The 22,429-nt window shown below is 46.4% G+C and overlaps 1 protein-coding gene across 1 annotated transcript in view; it reads left to right on the forward strand.

Moving 5' to 3' along the window:
- Window positions 1-22,429, forward strand: part of LOC139991532 (uncharacterized) — a 233,484-nt gene that overhangs the window by 27,980 nt on the left and 183,075 nt on the right. The window lies entirely within an intron of this gene.

Raw genomic sequence — 22,429 nt, forward strand, 5'->3', positions numbered from 1 at the left:
GCGAGAGAGCTTCTAGCTCGTATAACAGCGTCACCACCTCGAGCCACCCTCGAGCCAGCGGCAATCGTGCTTCTGAAACGTCATGGAGCCGCTAGCACGATGAATGACACCGAGAAAGCCGAGAGGGATATATACTCTGCGCCCTCCATTCTCCTGATGGAACGCAGCAACGGCGCGAGACGAAGAGAGACAGAAAGAGAGCGAGATAGACAGACAGACAGGCAGAGGGAGAGAGCGAGGACGAAGAGGAAAAGACCGGCAGAGGATAGAGAAGATCGTAACTTAAATCCAGAAGTGATCATTTTAATAGGGCCAAATTAATTTCTCGCGAGAATGCGGCTGCACCGAGAGCTACTGACGTGAGAAAGAGAGAACACCGAGGACACCCGAAGTGTATAGATAGATAGATAGATAGAGAGAGAGAGAGAGAGGGAGAGGGAGTTTGGGATGAGGATGGCTGGTGTGTCAAGGTGGAGAGAGAAGGGGCGAGTTCCAGAGGGGCCGCAGCGAGCAAGGCTGCACGAGGAGGAGGGCTAAACCGAGGACTCCTGGTGCCGGTGGAACCTCGAGGTTAGCGGTTGCCGAGAGGCCGAGGGCGAGGGAGGAGGACGCGGGGCATAGATTATGAGATGGGTGACATTCTCTGACATTTTAGTAATGTCGCCACCACCTAACCCACCTCCCCGGTGCTGGTATTTGGTACCCAAGGGGCATGCGGGCATAGTTCGCCCTGGCGCCCGCTACAATTCGCCTGGCAAGTTTCTCCGGCTAATTACCATATAGTGTCTTGCGGCTCACAGTCCGAGGGCTGGTTTAATAGAGATTTCGGACAGTCCGAACTACCGGAAACCACTCACTTTTGAATTACGACCGACCATTCTTGGCTATCGGCGATCTTCGACCTCGTGCCACATCTTTCTCCGGAGAAAGACCGGCATCCGGGTCACTCGTCTATCTCGCTTATCGTTCTCGTTTAACTGTTCTCATCGTTCGGGCTAAACGATGTTTTTCCGTGACACGATGTTTTCTATAACTTATCCGATAGGATAGCAATCGGGGATTAAAAGATAACTACAAGACGGTCTTCGAGAGATAAAAGAAAAAAATATCGTGGAGAATTTCTCGATTGGTCGCAGTTGCCATTGTAAATACAGTTATTGCCGATGATCGATATCGGTACGCTTTCAAAAGATCGCATTGGTCGTTTTAACGAACTCTCTCGCCGATCGAAAATCGAACGGACAAGGAAAGATGGCATAAATTCTTTTTTCCTTTTAGAGAGAGAGAGAGAGAGGAAAATGCGCGACAGCGAGCAACGCCGAGCGTACTGCGTCGGAACGTCGATAAATCCGTCAAAGTGTCGTTGAATTTAAAAAGCGTATCGGATCAAATAGACGATGCAATAATATCCAGGAGGAGAGAGGCAATTTTCACGGCGCGACAGCTATAAGGAAGAACGTTACTGGCAGAACGGAAGAACAATATCTTGACGCAGGGGCTCTTTCAGCCGACCTTTCGCTGCTCGTTGTCCATTGTCGTCGAGCTGATACGACACGGCCGGAATTGTGCGACAAGACGCGTGAAAAAGTCACTCAAAAATATATACCGAGATAAAAGGAGCAGAGGGATAGTGAAAAACACGAAGGGGCGAGAAAAATGGAAAGAAAAGAAGGGACGAGGAGAGAGGAAAAAATCGTCGGAAAAGCAAAAGCTTTCCGGTGAGCGCATATAAATGCATGGAGTTGCGCCAGGCTGCACTTGCCGGAATACTATTAATTTCATATTCATTTCTTCTTTCCATGCTCCGCTTCCTAGACTCGCGATCGCCCACTCGTTAACGTTTCCTCCTCGCAGCACTTTCTCGTCAACCACCAAATCTCAACCGCTGAAAATTTCAAGGATTTTTCACGCCGTCGCTATGTTACGACGCAACGTATGCTAATACGTCGTCGACTGACGTTCGCTCGGTCTAGCCGATCGTAACGAAGAATCGAAAGATCGGTCGAAGCGTTTACTATCGTACGGTGAACCTGTCGATAGAGAAATTATAAAAGCGCTGATCGAACCGAACGGTCATCGTATCTGTTTGAATTTCCACTTTTCTTTCCTTAATCCTCGAAGTGTGGATCGTTAAATAAATTGCTGGTCAAATAATTTTCGGTATCGAGATTACACCTATTTATACGATCGTCGATTATTTATTCCACCAGTTATTCCAAAGTTATCCGAAAGGTACGAAACGGTCCAGGAATCCGATCGCGATGGTCGATGATCGATCGATCGACGAAACTCGCGCGTCCCAGAGGAGAACGAGGCGGTCGTGTTCAGACGCGTTTTAATATATCTGACGAAGCTTAACGCGCGGCACCTAAGGGCGTAGACTCGGTATTCCACTCGTAAAAGCCGAACCATTTGGCTCTCTTAAGCCAGTCGTAATATACGAACGGACGAGAAACGAGCGTACGAAAGAAGACGTAGAAAGAGAGATCGAATCACCGAGACGTCCTGGCCTTCGTAAGTAGTTTTATTAAGGGGTTCCTTTCGGAAAACCGTGCAGGATGGTTGAATATACATCGGGCGAGATATATGTGATATCGATTACCGTTTGGGGTTCCGATATTACGCTCGTACCCCTTCGCGCCCCTGCTTCAGTCCGGCCCTTCTGTGCTTCTCTTCCTACATAGTACTCACGGTACTCTGCATCTCTCTCTCTCTCTCTCTCACTCTCTATCTCTAGCTCTATCTATCTATCTCTATCTCTATCACCCTCTCTCTGGGCACTGTCGCATATTTCTCCATCTCCTGTTCTCATCCATGTGCTTCTCCCCTCGCATAGATACGCAGTGCACACGCACACGAGCGTGTACGCGTAGACGCGATCGTCGTACATAGGGAAATTGTATGTACATAGGGAACACGACGGTAGGCCCCCGTGAAATAACTTCGGAGCGCCGTATCTACACATAGCGGCGTATGCACGTGGCGGTGAAAGAGTCCTGGCTACGTTATATATTTTGACCCTTTAAATAACCAGAGAAAGTAGACACACACACACACACACACACACACACACACAGGGCGTCGTCGTTTGTACGGCACGCGCTACGCCAAATTGAATGTAGTTGGACATCGCAAAATATTTGCGCTCGGCCGTCTCTGCCGCTTGTCTTAACTTTACCATCGTGCGAAAAGTCAGGTAACTTGTCGTTTAAAATGAAATAAAAACTTTATAACATAGGCGAGAGAAGTTGCAACTCGAAGGATTTTTCGTGATTGAACTTGGTTCTGGAGCACGCCGACATTTGCGATCTATGTTTTCATCGTGTGACAGTTTCCGACGAATAGAAACCCAATTCCATGTATAACCGGAAGTCGTTATTTTAGACGCTACGCGGATCTAAAATTTATGCGTATCGCGCTCGGTCTTTCGGATTCCGCTCGTCACAAACTATCATATGTTACAGGAAGGTGACAAATTCGCTGTCTCCCGGGATAAAGCCCAGTCTTTTTCATACTAAAATGTAGCAACGATATTATGTAACGCGAAAGAGAGCGTCGCGTTAAAAATAATGTTTCACGAGGAAAGAGTACCAAGTAGGTTAAATTTAGTCTCTTTACTGATTCACAAGCTTCAACCCCATTTTGTCCACCGCGGCACGAGCAAAATGCAAAGGAATGACGATCGTCGTCCCAATTTATCGTAGCACACGTAAAGAACTTATCGGCCTCGAATTTCCCAGACCGATATAAACCGCTTTACCGACTATCGTACAGTCCGTAAAATAACTTCGAATCGCCGTTGTGTGTACTACGCACGTGACTATAAGGGACTTTGATGTTCGGTTTTTCACCCTTTAAATAATCAAAGAACGCTTGACCGGCGATGTAGCAACTTTGTCGCGCGCGCGTGTCATCGAGTCGAGTAAAACCGAGTCGAGTCGACGGACGTATTTGTTTCGTGAAAAAGATTTTTCAAAGCAGGGCGAAAAGTTTGGCGCCTGGAGCGGATCGTTAGCTCGTTGGTCGATGCGAAAAAGTTGAACATTCGTTTGATAAATAACCTCGTTTCCACGTATAAAAGTGTCTAGCGGTTTTGTAAGTAGTTGCTGAACGAAATACGTCAGGGAGGAATCTTGCTCGTCCATGGCGCACAGCGTTTCGTAGCTCTGGAAAAATAACTCCGGTAAATTATGTAGGTCTGGAGAAATGTTCCGAGCCGGATATATTTTTACCCTTTAAATAAGTGAACAAGGTAGACCTGCGTTCTTTGCCATCAAACGCTGCCGTCTCGTTGAATAATATACTGCCTGCTGCAAAGAGGAGGAACCGTTCCAAAACCGTGATCTCCTCCTACGATACACAATTAAATTTCCCTCCGCTGCAGATATATTTTTCACTCGTTCGTTCCACTCGTAACGGATCTGGGATAAGAAGTCGATCAAGAATTTATGTATGAGCGTAGTGCCTTCGCCGTGTTTCTTCTCGTTCGAACAAGAATAATGTTAAACGATCGTCCGTATCGCGCTCGATAACGCCAAGAGAACGGTTTCGCAGTGACGTATGCGTTCTTCCATGCCAATTCCAGCTTTCTTTAATTCCCCTCCACTCACCTTAAAAGCTAAATCCGCAGAAAAAATTACGCGCAAGAGGAAAGTCGCGAATTCGGTAGAACAAACGGTGTTTCACAAAGAAAATCCAGCGTCTCCTTCGTCGGTAAAATACAGAGAAAGGTATTCATCGGGACGTAACTATTATTCTCGATTGATACGTGCGTGCATTCGTAAAATGATCAGGAAAAAAGTAAGACAGAAGACAAAAGAGGAGAGAGATGTAACGAAGCGTATGCAACTGCTTTTAGGATCGACTCGCCATAGATCGAAAGCCTTCGTGACGCACGCTGTACGTAACTACGCCATTGTCTACGAAGCTACTTGTCGCTGATGCGAGCCGGAGCCGATACGCTTCTCGGATCTTCTCCGTATCAATTCATCGTGTCTGCGCGCCTGGCGCTTCCAGTTTTCCGTTAGAATGGCAACAGAAACTTGAAAGTCTGACGGACTCGAATCTTTTTTTACGGCAGTCTTGTGGCACGGCTTGCGTTTAAAATCAATGTTCAATGCACATACGGCTTCCTTCGCTTTGTACGGATAGCAGAGATGGATGTACCCGTAGGAAGGGGATCCGCACGCGCGCCTGCCCGCATACACCGGGCTGGTATAGTACGTGTGCACGAGTTTGTCTCTGTGTGCGTTCTTTGAGGGATATCCACGCGAGTATACGTGTATGTAGATATAGGGTGGCTCGTAGAGACGTCGAGGAATCGAGGGTGATTCTTTAAAGCGGCGTACGGAGCAACGGAAAACCAATTACAGATGCGACGGGACATGCCCCGCAATTGAATCTCTCGATTAAATTTTTTTGTTGCACGTGGGAACAATCTCGCGTAGCTTTGTATCGCGACTGGCGGTTAAAGCTAGCCGACGTGCCGGACGCCGAGCCTGATCTACTTTGCCACTTTGTCGCCGTTCAGGCAAAAATATATACGCGTTCCCACCGTACCGTTATGAATTAATCCGAATAACCTCGTACCTTGACGTTCACGATGACCGTTGCCTCGCGTTTTCTATGGCTTCTTATCTTACCAAAGGATTTTCCAGTGTAGGTAATGACGCAGGAAAATAATCAACGACAGCTTGGATGGTCCTATGTAAAATTGCGTTTATTCAACACGGTCGGGGAACCAAACCAGTATCGAATAACCAAATCAGTGGAATAATAGAAGCCTGCTAGTTCTTCCTTTCTTCGCTGTTTATCGTTCGTATAGTCGCAGTTAATTTTCATATAATTGGATTTTATTAAGACAAAACAGCCTTTATTCGTATTAGATGACGTGGCCTGGAATCGGATAATAAAAGTTGAGGAACATATTCGCTAAATCGGGCATTGTGTCGACGTCAGTTCGGATAAACGTAGTTGGAATAAACGGAGTTCCAGCGTTCTTCTATCTAGTTCTTCCTCGATGGTACTTTGCAGTTTGATAGTTTGTACACTTTTATGGGGAAATCCTATAGTATTCCGGTTATCTTTCGCGAAACGAAATAAAGTTCAAGGTGGTACATTCTGTAACTTTCTACGTTATTCGAGCCAGTCTAGTTAGAAGGCGTAGCCGATAGCGTGAAGTTTAACAATGCGGTTACACGTGCTACCTCGAGACTGCTGCCTCCACTTTGAGACTCGATGCAACATTATCAAGGACAACTTTCGACGTACGGTATATCAACTTCCCGCAAGATTTCCCTCGTCGCTCTCCTTGAAACATGTGCGTGTTACCTCCGCGCGTTGCTATTCGATCATGTTTGGAACGAATTGAACTGAAAGAAAAGAAAAGATCATTAACGCCATACGAGTGTCATCTGTTAACGCGCGGTAAACATTCGTTTCTCTGCGTACGCATTTTTCTATTACGTTTCACCTCTACTTTTGTATTTCACAAATATTCGAAGTTATTGTATTATTTGGACAAAGGCGATGTTTCATTAAACTATCTTAACTGTAATCCCCTGACGTGAAAGCTCAAAATAGCCGATAGTCGTAGCACTAATTTTCTTTTGAAAGTCAGTAACCTGATCATCAATTTTTCTTCGTTTCAGAAATTTCACGTGCAATCGGAGTGAAGAACTGGCAACACAATTATGTCTGCGGCTTCTTCATCAACGCGATCAGCGGACGGTGGCATCGTTTACACCTGTACGGCTTCGAAGCTTCATCCATCGCTGCGAATTGCGTAAGTCTTATTCAATTTCTTCGCTGTCGAGCTGAAAGACACTGCTGCCAATACGCGGTATGCGGCAACATTATCATTGGCTGTGAACGAAAGCTTCGAATCTCGTCTCCGCTCGGTCTTCCAGCCTCTTTGTTCCTCCTTCTTCTACTACGTTTCTTCGTTTTTTTAAAAAGCATCCGCCGAAACGACGAGAAGATTGCAAGTGACCTGGATAGGCGGCGCCGTTGCCGCGTGAAAATTTACTTTAACGAGCGCGAAGGACTTTTGCCCTTTTCATCGACGAAAAGGAAAACTCGATCGGGCCGTTCTTGAATCTTATTCAAACGATCTCGAGTATTTACGGCCGCTGGTTGTTGGCCACGGGGCATCGGGATCCTATACATTTCACGCCTCCCGCCTCGGTGAATACGAAATTTATTAAATTTTCTTTCTCTCTCGCCGAATCTTAGGTAAACTCGCGATCGATCGAGATATTTTTAAAAATAGGGGGAAAAGAGTTTACAAGGTTACGGGAAAATTGACACGACGGGCTGATCGATTTTCGACTCGTGTTCTTTTATGAATCTTAAACGCGTCTCGGCAACGAGGTACATTATGTAGACGTTCTCACGTTGCCATCGCTCGTCTCTTCTTCGCGCGTTTCGTCTCGCCGCGCGTCAACTAGTTGCTTATTCGCGAGATTGGAATCACGATGCTTATCGACCCGCGTGGATATCGCATAAAACGACGCATTGCAAAGCAAATAACGGACAGAGAAAGATTCCCTTTACGAGATTATCGGAAAAATTTGTGCTCGCGCAACCGCTATTTCGATCTTGTCTTTTTTCTCGCGAAACACCTCTTGCGTCGTGATCGGGCTAAAAGGAGTCAAAAATCCTCTCAGGAGGACGGGATTTCCGGGAAACTTACCGATCGCCGCAGGCACGAGCAGGCACTCTTCGAGCAGGCTCTTTCTATCGTGCACGTAGCTTTCCTGCGTTACTCCGTCTCCTCCGCAGCTCGGTTGCTTCTTCCTCTCCCCTCGCCCAGTACCCGCTTCCACCTTTTCGTCTTCCTGTTCCGTGTTTTTCTCCTTCTTCCACTTTTTCTTTTTTTGTCTTTTGCCGTTTAGTCTTTCAGAGAGACTTAGCTCTCTGGTCTCCTCGTCGCGTTTCCTCGTCGCTCGCGACAGATTCCATCAGCGTGGCGCTCCGCCTCAGCCCGCGGCATCGTCGTCTCGTTCGCCAACGAAACAGGCTAAAACGGTCAGACGAGCCTACACTTTCGAGCTTACGGGATGAACCGCGAAGGGCGAAAAATGCGGGGAGAGGCAAGAAGCGCGTACCGGATGACGCGTTTCGTGTCGCGTTCGACGAATCCGCGAATAATCGAGAAGCAGAAAAAAGAGAGGAAAGTAGGAAGGAGGATGGTAGAAAGCGAGGGGTAAGATAGAAATAATTAAAAAGAACGACGTGGAAACTTTTCGTTCCGTTGCACGGCCGCTCTCCTCGCTCGCTGCTGCACCACCAATTATTGTGCTCTTTATCATCGTCATTACGCGCGATGATTATTATTATCATGCAGCGTCTTTAGTTTCCTTTTAGCTCCCCTTACGCGACGACGGATTCGCATAAAAAGATCCTCGATCCTCGTCAGCGTCGAAAAGCAGAGGGCGAATGAGCGAAAGTGTGCAGGAGGGGCGGAGAGTGGCACGAATGGGAAGAAAATATCGTGGAAGGGGCTGACGGTTGAAAAAGAGGGGTGGCGAGCGTAGAGATATTATCTGGCGGTGGCGTTCTTCGGCCGCGTCTTTGTCGCATTCGAGAAGAAAACGCAAATTGGCGAACTTTGGCGAAACTCCTGTACAATGGGATCGCAGCCGTGGCAACAATGAGCCTTGTATCGGCCTTCTGGCCTCTTTCTCTCCTTACCTTTTCCCCTGTGTATCGGGCGAGCGTGTCACTTTTGCCCTTTAGCTTTGAAACGCGAAAAGAAGAAGTTGCATTCATCTTCATTGTCGAAACGCCTGCGGAAGCAGCCGGACTTTCGAGGCCGATGGACATTGTGCCGAGCTAACGAGAAGAAACCTTTGCTTATTCTTTCCTCCGTTACGAACAGGAAACGCGATTGAATATTATCGAAAAGTCGTCGTTGTGTTCGATCTTGATTTCACGCGTCTGAAATTTATCACTGAAAATACCGCTATCCATCGCGTCGCAGACAAATTTAGGTTACGCCACGAATTAATTTTACTTTCTGTTTTTTTTTTTTTTTTAAACTTTCCCTAGGATTTTTCGCGACGAAAAATTTACGCCGCTCTGTGGAACGAAAGTCAAACAGCGGTCGGTTCGTTAATGGACGGAACATCACGGCAAAGTTGGCTGTTTGTTCGAGGCATTCGACCGCGAAAATACGATTGAACGTGCTGGAGTATTGCGGCCGGCGTATGAAAGTTGACGAATAATTAAAGCGCGCTATCGAAATTACTTAGCGCGGTCTCGTGCACGGACGGAAACGCTTTTCGTTTAAATTGAATCGTTCACGGATGGTTTGACTGGGGTCATCGTGGAGTGACGCGAGCATCGTCGAGGGCGAAATCGAGAGGAAGAACGAAACCCGATGGAAAAAGTTGAGCAAAAATGCCTTGTAAGAGCATTACTTCGCATTTAACGATAATTGCTCATTCGCTGGCAGTTCGTTATAAGATGAAAGAGTCGTGACTTTGCACGTAGCGACGCGCAACCTCCGGAGAGGAATGCAACGCCTCGACGTAAGCGCTGACAATATTCACGGTAATCCAATTGAAATTAATTCTCGAGCGAAGGCTCTTTGTTTCCGTCTCTGTCTTCTCTTTTCCTCTCCGATTCTGTTTCGTTCCCCTTGCGCCTCTTCCCCGAACAAAGTCTCATAACCTCTCCAACTGAAGGGGCCTGTGGAACCGGAAGTGACGTGAAATATCGCCGTGCGACGTAATCGAGCGCGCGCTGGAACAGCGGATCTCTTCGAGGTTTGTCTACTTGTTACCGTGACCCTCTCAGGGTTAATCATGCGACCAAATCCAGACGGTAACTTTACTCTCAGAGAGGACGCATCTGCCCCGTAAGTTGACCGTCGATTCTCTCTTTCCACCTTCTTAATTATCCTTCGTTAAACGATATTACGAACATATTTAACAGTGACCTAATAGCCGTGAAAATTTCTATTTTGTTGAACTTATTCGCCAACGCGAGTTTCGCGTATACTTTAACGATAGATCAATGTAACGTTATTTGGATCGGTAAGATATTCGAACAAAAGTAAGAAATTTGTCTTGTAATACGCGAAAATTCACGCATCTCCGTGATAATATCAAGAACTAATAACGTTTCGCAAAAGAATATCGCTATTCTGTATAAATTTCAAGATTGAATTTTCGCACGTTAAAGATTCGCTGAATCGGAATACGTTTCGTAGATACGATAGGACCCGTTAATTTACCACGAAACACTGGCGGAATCGCGGTGAATTTGAGGATTATCGGGCTACGAATTAGCAATCGGGAATTCGACGAAGCGATTCACGTGACGCTGCGAACGTGAACGCGTGTCGCCCACACGCATCCCGCGCGATAACAATCGTGCTCGCGTAGCGTGCACGTCGCGTGAACAAAGCATAAGGCGTGTAAACGCCGCCTTCCTCATTAGAATGCCAAACATTCAGCCGCAAAGCGACTTCCTAACCTTCCTAATTCGGTGCTTCCGCGTGTTCTCTTCTCCACCCACGCGATCAACCAATCCAACACACAACCCACCATGTGTTGTCGTCTGCTATTGTATCTACAGCTTACTCGCTTTCTGTTACACCGTGTGTTTCATCGAAATTGAGATTGTCACACACTTGGAATATTCTGTCGGTCGATATCGTTTTTTTATTTAGTCGGAAATTTCGCTGAAAAATGATTAACAGAGAGAATTACAAAAGGCGAATAAATCGCGGTTTGGCTGGCACGCGGTGACGTGATGCCACGATTCACTGAATCAAAGTCGAAATTATCTCTACATTTGGAAAATCCCGTCGATCGGATTTTTCCAAATATAACAGTTGAGCAAGATTAACAGAGAAATTAAAAAGCGGATAAATCGTGGTCTGGCTGTTATACGGTGGCACGAAATCGCGATTCACTAAATCAGAATCATCGCCGCCATTGAAATTATCGCCGTATTTGGAAAATTTTGTCGATCGGTTTTTTTCTGTTTTTTTTCCTATTTTTTTTTTTTTTTTTTTTTTGTACATTTTCGGTGAGGAAGGATTAACAGGGAGATTAGAAGGCGAATAAATCGTGGTTTGGCTGGCGCACGGTGGCGTGAAACCGCGATTCACTAAATCAAAATCGTCGACGCCAGTGAAATTATCTCCGCCGTGAATCTCCGTCAATAGCGGTCGCTTTTGAAAAATGAGAAATATGCTCGCGTCGAGTTCGCGAGATATTTCTTTCGAGGGTGAGAGAAAAGGGGGTAGAGCGAGGAGAGTCATCGGAAATTTGTCGATATTTTAACCGGCTCTGCCTCCAGGGCATTTCGTCTAGCCATCCTCGTTCCCTTTTTTCCCCGCCAGTTTTCGTTCACCTACCGCCTCCCTTAATACAGTCGTACGTACGCCTATGATTTATTGAAAGCTAAAAAAAACTCTCTCTCTCTCTCTCTCTCTCTCTTCTCTCTCTGTTGCCCGATTAAAAAGTTCGCCCATTACCGGCCGCGTCGCGGTGGCATTCAGGATCCATTGAAAGATGTCGCATTGTCGTGAAGCCGTTTCGGTGCCTTGGAAAAAGCTGCCGAGCTTTATACAACAATGTGTCCTGACCGCGCGCATTCGAAGAGAAACCGCACAGCCGGTTTGCCGAGAAACCGGCATTTACCTCGCGATAGAATAATAATGGGCCGTTTATGCGAGACTAATACGCCAGCCTGTGCGCATGCAGACCGATGGAATTCGCGGATCATTGAGAACCGCTGCGGGCTAAGCTATCATAAAGCTGCCACCTCCGAAGCTGCTATAATAAACCGCGATATAACGCGGCAATAAATGCGCAGCGTGTTCGAGAGAGGCCACAGCTCTGAAAAACACTCGACCTATACATAACCGTATGGCAAAGAAAAGTTTTTCCTTCCCTTTCTCCGCTTCTTTTTCTTATCGTTTCTTCTCTTATTTCTTTTTTCTTTTTTTTTTTGCTCTTTTTCTTTTAAAAAACGATGGCCAGAGTAGATGGCGGATGTAAGAGGTTCCAGGAAAATTAATTGCGATCCGTCTTATAGCTGGGATCGATGCTTTAATTATTATTATTGGACCACCAATTTAAAAATGAAGGACGGAATGATCGTGGTTGGAAATCGCGAGGGACCCTTGGCGCCACCTTGACATTTCTAAACTTACGCGAGCAGGATTTTGCTTTATCGTGAAGTTCGTTTGACTAGTTTCGCCTGTGTTTCGTCGCTTTTCAATGTTTAACAAATCTACATTCGTACGATGATGGGAAAGAATAAAATTATTGTTCTTTCATCGCTAAAATCTACTCCGATAAGTATAAACGAAAATAACGAATTGTCCGTCTTTTATATACTTTTAGTAAGATTGTCCGAGTCGCGAAATTTTGACCGTGACCCGACCTGAGGCATCTAGCAATTAGAGAAAAGTAATCCTTCGTCGACTGACACAGTTCCATTACATTTTTCGTTCCGTCCCTCTGTATCCTCTGGGCGCCTGCGTGACACCAATGTACATAATAAATTAATAACGCGACAATGAGAGGTATTCCCGAGCAACGAGATAGAGAATGAAAGTCATGGAGGTACCATGTCACGGTTAATTTGTCGTTTCCTTTGGCCAATGCGTCACGTTCAGTCTCATTCACCCGCTGCAGCACTTTCAGACTCGTACCGTCGATATTTTCCCCGATGACGTGTCGATCCTACAAATACCTTCCTTCTTATCGACGTTTTAAAATTCTCCGAACGTGAAATTTCTCGACACACATATATCACAGCGAAACTACTTCTCGTAAAAGCGTAGACTCCATTAGTACAGAAAAATTACACCGCCAGAAGAAGGAGACACTCGAAGTAATACGAACCGCGATGCATCCAGGCGTCGTTTTACGAACCGACGAACAAAGACGAATACAGAGCTTAAGTTAATAACACAGTGCCTAAATTCATGGTGCAAACAGAGTCAAAGTATTTGAAGAAGAGAAGGGAATATTTTTCAAATTACGAAGAAACGTATAAACCCGCGAAACCGAACGAAAGAACAACTTTTCTAACGTACGATTAATCGACAACGTGCTAAATCTTAAAAACCGCTGGCTTGTAAAAACTTACTACTTCAAGCAGAAACAGAAGCGCGTGGAATCGTAATTTACCAGCGATGTATACCTGCTTCTATTTCTAAATTTGTTTCTCCTCGAGGATGAGATCTTACGTCGCCCAAAGTTTTATCCCACTTTCTCAACTTACTCTTCCACAATGCGTCGTTACTGTGGCTGTCTTGCAGCACGATTACAAAGACACCCTGTATTACACAGAGGGAGCAGAAAAAGGAATAAAAGGATATCGCGAAGGTGAAAGAAAAGAATCGTGCCGATGTTAGCATCGGGGGCGCGTATCATCGGTCCCCATTAAACGCATCCTACTTTCCGAACTTAATTCCATTCGAGTCGACCGCTTAATTGTACGGTCACGTTCTCGGACGTGCAGCAGGGTCGTAACGTCGGCCGATTCCGAAGGGGCAGGACAGGATTATATAGCTGGAAGCGCGTAGGAACGCGCGCAGACAGGAAATCCCCCTCGTGGCACGAGTGCAGTCCACATTAGGCGGCCGACACCGGGGCGAACAATCGGCCAGTAGGGGCTAATCCGACCGAGGCATTTCCATCCGGCGTTTCGGAACTTCCCACCAGCCGCTCAGATTCCGACGTCTACCCGCAGCCACGACCGCCTCCTCCACTACCTCCGTCGCCGCCTTTCCCCCACCGCCCACTCCTCTTTTCCTCCAACTTTGTTACAAACTGCAGCTAAGCTAGCCGCCCAAAATCACGCGACTTAATCGCTATTTCAGCGATGCACCCCTCCAAAGCCTAACCGAGCACACGATTCCAAAACGCATTATTCGAACGCTGCTCTTATTTGCACCGGCTCGTTAAGGATATATTCTCCTCGCGTCTGATCCGTTCTCTCGCACCTTTTGCTGACATCGTCCATTCTCTCCGTCCCCCTTTAGGTTTACTTCTCTAATCGTGTTTCACGCCGAACTTGAGCGAAGACCCGTTTTAATTATTCGAACTTGAGGAAACTTTTACGCCATCTTATCTCGTTACTCGGCGTCCGAGGATCGTAAAGCTAATATTCCGTTCGGAGGTGGAAACGCCATGGCCATGGCCTGTAAACGTTTCAATGTATCGTATCGTACGTGTGTTGTAAAAGTAACACGAGTCAAGCGAGTTTGTCAGAAAAATAGGAAAATCTATCCGGTGGTTGAAATCGTTTAAAACACGCGTAAAGCATCGAGCGTAGAAAACAATGGCGGATTTATATTTTCGTGACGTTTTCGTTTTTATCCTTTGGAATCCTCCGTTGATAGGGTTCGATGTTCTTTCAACAGGAGCGAATTATTTCGAGTCGCGACACTTTTGAAATAGTCAGCCGCGCGATACGAAGCCAAGCAATTGCGCAACCGAATCGTTGCTTTGTCAAACAACTTTGTTGTAGAAATTATGTTACATAGAAGTCGTAGAGTGAGAATGCGTTTCAATAAATCTTGTTAGTCTCTTTTGCGGATACATGGTTCGAATAACCGCGCCTTCTAGGCTACTTGGCGATATTCTCGGATCAGACCACGCGGTTCGTGCCAACTGCATTTTCCTCAAATCAAAGCGAACTTGCGCTCCTATAAATCTCGACCCTGTAACATGACTTTCTATTTCCGTTCTCCGGTGGTTTTAGCACGGCTGATTTACACACCTCGATTGAACGAACGTCAGCGCGCCGATAGGTAAAACGTCGCGAGAAAACCGAATCGCTCGGTAATCGGTGGACGATCGAACGCGTCGCCATCGATGTCATCCATTTTTCTCCCTGGTGGTAAGAATCACGGGGAGAAAGGAAGTGGAGCGCGAATGCATCCCGCGAATTATGCAATTGCAACGTTAATGACCGCGGTCTCTGAAATCGTTCTCCCTTTCTCTCTTTCTCCCGAGGTTGTCGATGCTCGGCGGCGAATCGACCGCACGGTTATTGCTTTATCGCGTATTCCATTTTGCGGTGTGGCTGTGTTGGAACGTCGCGCACGCAGTTATGCATTTGGAACGCATTAACGCGCCCTCGTAGACGTTTTTGTTCGGTTGGTGCGACTGGTTGTTCTTCAGTCAGTGTGTAGCGGATACATCGCTTGCGACGACGACGACAACGATGAAGATGACGATGACTATGAAGATAACTACGACGAGGCTGTAAAGTATGCAGAAAGCCTGTATAGGTCGCTTCAAAGACAAACCAGCAGCGAATCTCGCCACTTCGAAACATCGCGGTCCTCTCTTTCTCAGTCCCTTGGATCCCATCCCCCTTTTCACCTTCCTCTTTCTTTCTTTTTTTCTCTCTTTCACGGTATTTTCCGACCGCCTCTCCTCTCCTATTTCTCTCGCTCTTATCCACTTTTCTCCGCTGTTCCCTGTCGCTCGATGGTCCCCTCTGCACCCGTCCGTTCGTCCGTCTGTCTGTTCGTCTCTCTTCGCTTAAAGCCCTGTACACACATCGCAACGTGTACATGCGGTGTGTGCACGGGACTCTAAAAAAGGCGGCCGGGGCCATTCGATGGCAGCTGTTCCACATTTGAAGGATGGATATTCTTCGGGCTTTGTCGCCACGACAAAAGACCCTCTTTCACAAAAGGCCGAGCCGAGCCGAGCTTTCCGCGCGAGTCTCTTTCTTTCTCTGTCTCTCTGAGAGCCTGGCACAAGCATTCAGGGGTCTAAGTTCCATATGCGCCACGGCAGAGGCACAACCAGCATCACCACTACCACCTTCTCCTCTCTTTCTCTTGTCTACTCTTCCCTTTCTTTTTACCTATTTCTCTCTTTCCAATGTTCCTCTCTGACCCCAGTGTTACGGCTCGACGAGCGACAGTTCCTCTCCCTCGACGCGAAAGCTTACGAGGACTCGCCTCTGGTAATTAGACGCCCGCTATTACCGTATGATCCCCCTTTTCCGTGGGAAAAAGCTGATAATCCAGTTCGAGTTCTGCGCTCGTGTCGCGTACCGGAGTTAATGATAATTCCGCTCGACGCGGCTGGTTAGATCGTTAGCGAAAGTATTTCACAACGGAACGAGGTTTCTAGGACACTCTGACCATTCTGCGCCCCTTTCCATTCGTTTATTTTACGTATCGGGATTTTAACGAAACCAGCTTCCTCCTAACCAACGACCTATATATCGATATCGTGTTCGATTACATCGGGGTTTTTCTTTCTTCCTTTCTTTCTTTCTTTTTTTTTTTTTAAACGTAATTCTCCCCCTTTTACAGTCTGTATGCTGGAATTCCTCTCACGGGAAACACGAGTCTTTCGTACTACCATCAATCCGCATGACCGATAAAGGAGAATCGTGTGGTGGCTGGGAAAAAACCGTTCGGAAATCCCAAGCATCGAGTAGTAACCCTTAGCCGAACTAGTTTCCTTTTGATTCGAACGGAAACTGTCACCCCGCCCGTTTCGGAACCAGTGTCCGTACACCGCTGCCAGAGAGGACTCGCTCGTAGAACGACGAACAGTCTGTTCTGTGGTGACTAATGAATTTGCTACGAGCCGCTCTTGCTCGACGACCCCGTTTGACCCTAGGCAGCTTTGAAGCTACGAGACGCGTTACGAACAACCGGCACACGAATCTACCAACGTACCACGCAACCAGTCTCCCTCGTGCTCGTTGTGACTCACGAATGATTAAGTCCGTCAGCCGGCCCATGATTTCGCGATGGAATTTCGTCGACAGATTTCATCCTTCGATTAAACCATCCGAGGTTAACTCTGTGTATACGGGCGTACATTACAAAGTAATACAAAACGCTATGTCTTTAATTGACGATAGAATCTCATATATGTTTCCATACGAATTTCGTTATGAATTTTAATATACTACAATAAAGTATAACATACTAATATCGTAAAACGATAGTCGACACTTAGCAACGTGCCGAGATCATCCGTTCCTTGCAAGTTGAAGAGAGTCGTCGCGCAAAAGCGTATTAAGCAGAGTTCTTGGACTTCATTAGGCTAAAGTCGGGCTCAAATTAGAAATAAGCACGAGAGTTTCTCGCGTGACTGGAATCGAAGGTTTCCGATCGTGAGCACGAGCTGGCTGGATGCGTGAGCGAAATTAATAATTCCCGATCGTGCGATCCGAGCGATTGTCCAGCAGCTGTGCCGCCTGTCCCTAAATAAATTTAGTTTATTCGAACAGAAGAGGTACCGAATTTATTATCCCGCTTCGCGATCGTTCGTCGAACTCACAATTGGTAACGCGCATTTGTTTTTCTAATGCATTGCATCGGTTAGGCTATTCTTGCAGCCTGCTCTGACCAATAAAACATCTGTAGAACGACGTAGCTACTTTCGTAAGAATCCGTGTGAATATGTTTTCAGCCAACGTCTCGCAACTTCTATGTAGATCTTGGGATTGATTTCATTTGACCGACGTAATGTTAATTAACGAAGTTTCAAGATGTTTTCTACAACGCGTACGATATGCGCGTAAAAGTTTTCGATAGCAAGCGTGCAAATACTTGGCTGAATGAATTTTATTTGATCATTGCGACGTATTCGTCAGAACGTTAGTTGGTCGGAGAACGGTTCCGTTATATCCATAGCCACATATACGTGCAATTTCCCCCTTGCCTATACAAATCTGAAGATGATAAAATTCAAGACGTACGAGCGAAATTCACCGGGAACCACATTGGAATACCGGGTCCCTCTATACGGTGATCGATCGTCTATTGAAAATTATGAAAAACCCCCTAATTCCAGCGAGTATTCGAAGCGTATCGATTCCGAGCTGCACGTACGACTAACGACTCGGTATCGGAAGAATTTCATTTAAATCGGGCTCGATTGAATTGAAATTTTTCCATCTCGCGGCTCGCACCGTACAAACGCGGCCGCAACAATTCAAAATATGAAATATGGCATCGTGATCAATTTTTCGGTACTCGTATTCTCGGCGGACGCAAATTTTTCATCCCATACCTCGAAAGAGAAGAGAAGGGAAAGACGCGAGGAAGGGTGAATCGAACGATGGGTGTCGAGACGATTTTTCCAAGGGATGGGAGTGATCGAATGCATCCTGAGACGTCACCGACGAAGATCGCCTCGGATGTCTCCGCGATGTCGCTCGATAAGTTTCGGATCGTTTCGGCTATGCTCGTCGTGAGTGCTGGTGTTTGCAGAGGGGGGACTCGTCCGTGATTCGATTCAGTTCTCGTACGTCCGCGCAACAGTTCGGATACTCATCGTGTAACAGGGATTCGACCTTCCTAATTGGAGGAGTTTGTGTTGAGTTAAACGAGATAAACTGATACAAGTGCGCCTCGAGATAAGCTTCGACTCTGGCCTCTATCCTGTAATTGACCGAATTCAAAAATAAAGAGCGTTCACGCAGACGGATCGTCTGTTTTCCACATTGATTGCTGATTGCAAGAAGATAGAGCTGTAGGAACCGGTGGCAAGGTAACGTACATTTCATCAACCAGTCTAATTGGAGCGGCGATTAATTCGCGTCTCGCCTTAATTGGCATCTTTGCTTTATCGATTGTACATTGGTCCCGCGGTCCCTGGTTTATTTTACTCGCACGTTAGATTATCATTAGAATGTATGATGAGTGTTCTGACGAGCGCGTCAGAAGGCTCAAATATAGTGGCTGACGAAAATAATTGAACGCTCACCATACAACTCATTTATGTGTTATATAAAACATTTCGAAATTTCTCTTGCATTTGAATAACGGAAAATAATATCACGATCAAATATATTGGTAAATAAATTGGTCCACGAAAAGATCGATCGGTGGACTCTCGATGGGTTCTAAAATATAATTCGATATTTGGAAAAGCAACGATCAGATCGTAGATCCTTTGCAACTACTTTTATAGAATTAATAATTAATTCGTATTAAAATTCTCCTGTTGCATCGTAGAGCGACGTTTAGATCAGAAAATCAGCAAAAATATACTTAACGTCTTTCTTTCCTACGATCTTCGTACATAGATTCTTCAAACGCATCCACGTAGTTCCATACGTCTGCATTTATCGAGCACAAACGAAAAAGAAAACTTCTCGCGATACTGTTAAACTGTCTAATAAAACGTGGCATATTTCGGAGGTGCATGCATAACGAAGCATTTTTAATGCATACATTAAAAAAGCAATCTTCGGAAAATCGGGTGGTAGCTCGGTGAATTTTGAACGAGAGTGGAACTGTTCAATGGGATGTAGAGAAAGGAAAAAGAGAATGGCGTGTGAGACGCGTATCGGGAGGACGCACACACGCCCCTGGCATGCTCCGGTTCCCATAAAGTTGCTCCCCACGTGGTGTTAAAACCTTCTCTATATCTCCGGCGTTCGTGTCCGCCCGTTCGTGTCCATGTGTTGCGACGACGATACGAGAGAACCGCGATGACCTAACCAGACTGTCAATTAAAACGCCACCGTATACCACTTAAACTGTTCTAAATTTCAACCATTAACCCCCCACATGTCTCCGGCTGTTGTTCACGACCTATAACCCGTGATACTAAGAAGGGAAGGTACGAACTGCGTAATGGTAACGAAAGAAACGCGTCTTCCTTAATCGACGCGCGTCATCCTCGAATCGTTGCCACGATATAGACGGCGAAGGAAAAAAAAAACAGGCTATTCCTGTGATTAAAATCAATTTGTCGAATTAGCGGTTCGACGGTGGAATTATTAATTTCGTTAACGTTGCAACGTGCCGTTAATCGAACCACGTGTCTCATTTCGTATTGCTTAACGCCTATTTTCATCAGCGTATCTTCCGTGTTGCGCTGTCGCTCGTACACCGAAACGTTTGCCAAAATCTTGACACGGTGATAGACCGTCGAAAGAATTAAGAGCACGAAGACAATTAAATTTGAGTAGCATGGCACACGGAATTTAGGATAATGACAACTTGATCTCTCAGTCGCGACTTGAGAAACAGAGGGCCGCGTCGTCCGTGTCTGTTCGTTGTCAAGGAAGCTTATAAGAAAGAAAAAAGGGTCTCCGCTCTCGAGTGGCATCCGATGAATAGGCCACCCGTTGGCCGCGCAGAGTCATCCGGCTTACGTTCTTCTTTCGTGACGAATCGCGGACCAAAGGAGTGCAGGAGACGCATACGTTGCAGAAGTGCGACGTCTCTGTTTCTCTCTCGGAGAATCCAACCCCTACAGCCACTCGCGCAAACTCGCCTGCCTCTACCTTGGTGTGTGTCGGGCACACGCAAACTCGCTGTATGTAGCGAACTAGAAACGAAAAAGAAGTCGCATTACTCTCGTGCACGTTATAGGGACGTACTCATTAGTAAATGAGCCCTGGGCAATCGAGTGTCGGGGTCCCAGGTGTTATCTCTCCTGGCGAACGAACGAAGCGAACGAACCCCAGAACCACCTTCGCGTCCCACCGTGTATATAAATAGCGCTGCGCTAGGGTAACGGAGAGGGAAAAGCCGGTTCGTTCTCCGTGGCATAATGCCTTTTGTTAATTATTACAGCAGCCACACTTAGGGGCTTAAAATTCGCCATAAATAATCACTGAGACAATACCATCCCCCCCCCCCCCGAACACACCAATACCGAGTCGAAGAGCCGGCTCTCTTGCTCTCTTTCGCCGTATCGCAGCACCAACACGCGCAAACCTCATCGTCGTCGTCGTCGTCGTCGTCGTCGACCCTTTCTCCGCTCATTTTCCATCGTCCACCCCCCACCCACTGCCTCTCGCCAGTGCTCATTGCACCCTTACGCCCCCGTTTTTCGACTCCCTTTCACAGCCTTTCCTTTCTCTCGTTTCGCTCGCTCCGTTTCCTGTTCGTCGTTTCCTGTCGATATCCTCCGGCAAAATCCGGCAAAAAAAGAAAGGTACGCGCGCGATATTCGGAACGCGGCGGGCGGTAAGGGTGGCCGATGGGGGCGGAGAAGGGAAGCGCGAAAAACGACGCCGCGAGAGACTACGGCAATTTAGCCGGCGATGTAGCTAAAGCTTGGAATTAATCGGTGGATCGAGTGCTGCGTCCCTTGCAGCGCGTCGTTACGATTTTCTTTTAAAACCAAACTCGTGAAACGCTAATGATATCGCCCCCTCCCCCTTTTCCGCTGAGTTCGAGCTCCTTCCGTTTCTTTCACCTGCTGAAATTATTTGTACATATTTGGAGAGCGTGATGATATACCTTTGGAGTAGGCAGATTATGGAATAGTTCGAGTATACGGCAGGTTACGAAAATATCCGGACACTTGGCAGAAACCGTTCGCGAATGTATAAGACGAGACGCCTTGAAACGTTCTGTGTTATGTGCCCGTTGCGTACGTTCCCAGTAAATGTCTCGCAACCTCTGCATAGAGTTCCAGAATCGTTCGAAACTTTGCCAATTTAATGGGAACGGTCGTGTCTCGTTGGTGTTGGTAAAATTTAAAAACGTTTTACGCGATACGTATCACATGTGCATACATAAAAGTTCCCTTTACAGTCGTTACAGAGTTGGCGAAATTAGAGAAGAGTTTTAGATTAGAATCGCAGTTCCGTCCGGCTAACGTAATATTTTTAATCGTTTCATTTAGACCGCCGTGCGAGGAGAGATCCGCGAAAGATCGTAATTTTTCGAATGTACTCCGCTTTAAGGAATCCCAAAGCATTTTCCATCAACGTAATTTTCTTCGCAATGTAACTCCGCTTCCACGTTCCTTCGCTGCTCTGCTTTTAAATTATCCGCCTCTTTAAGCACGCCTCCGCCGGCATTGCAAACGTAAGACGAGGATATAATTGGAGAGCAACAACCCATTAACATTTTGCAATGACGAACGATATCGCGGATACGAATGGCATATGAAATCAAATGGCAGAACAAATGGAGAGATTCGCGAAGGAATTCCCTTTAATCGATTTCTGATTCTATAGAGAAAAAGCTTGATGTTTCAAGTACGATAAACCTTTGGTCAATTAGCAACGAGAAAAGGGGATGTTGTACGTCGCGAGGGATGAAACTTTATCATCCTCTGGCTACCGGCTTTCCATTAGCAAGCGTTCGTCGACGATTTTTCAGCGTCAGATTTTTCAATGAGCCAACAGATCGGTACTACCCGGTAGGGAACGTGCTTGCAAGAAGATAGATACTTACTTAGAACTCTTTACATCAGGAACGCTTTTTATCCGGCGCGGTTTAGGTTAGGTTTAGATCGTAAAAAACTGTCGGTCGATCGGCGGACGATTCGCGGACCAAAGAAAGGAGGAAACGATAGCGAACCTGGTTGACGTTAAATTTATGACCATCGCTAAGCACAGAAACTCTCCCCTATCTTTTTTATCGATTCCCAAATCCTGCCAAGTGATTTTCACGGAAAGACCGCCCGGGGAAAGTGGATGTGAAACGCGCGTGGAATTA

The sequence above is a fragment of the Bombus fervidus genome, chromosome 10 (assembly GCF_041682495.2).
Source record: "Bombus fervidus isolate BK054 chromosome 10, iyBomFerv1, whole genome shotgun sequence".
NCBI classification, from domain to species: domain Eukaryota; kingdom Metazoa; phylum Arthropoda; class Insecta; order Hymenoptera; family Apidae; genus Bombus; species Bombus fervidus.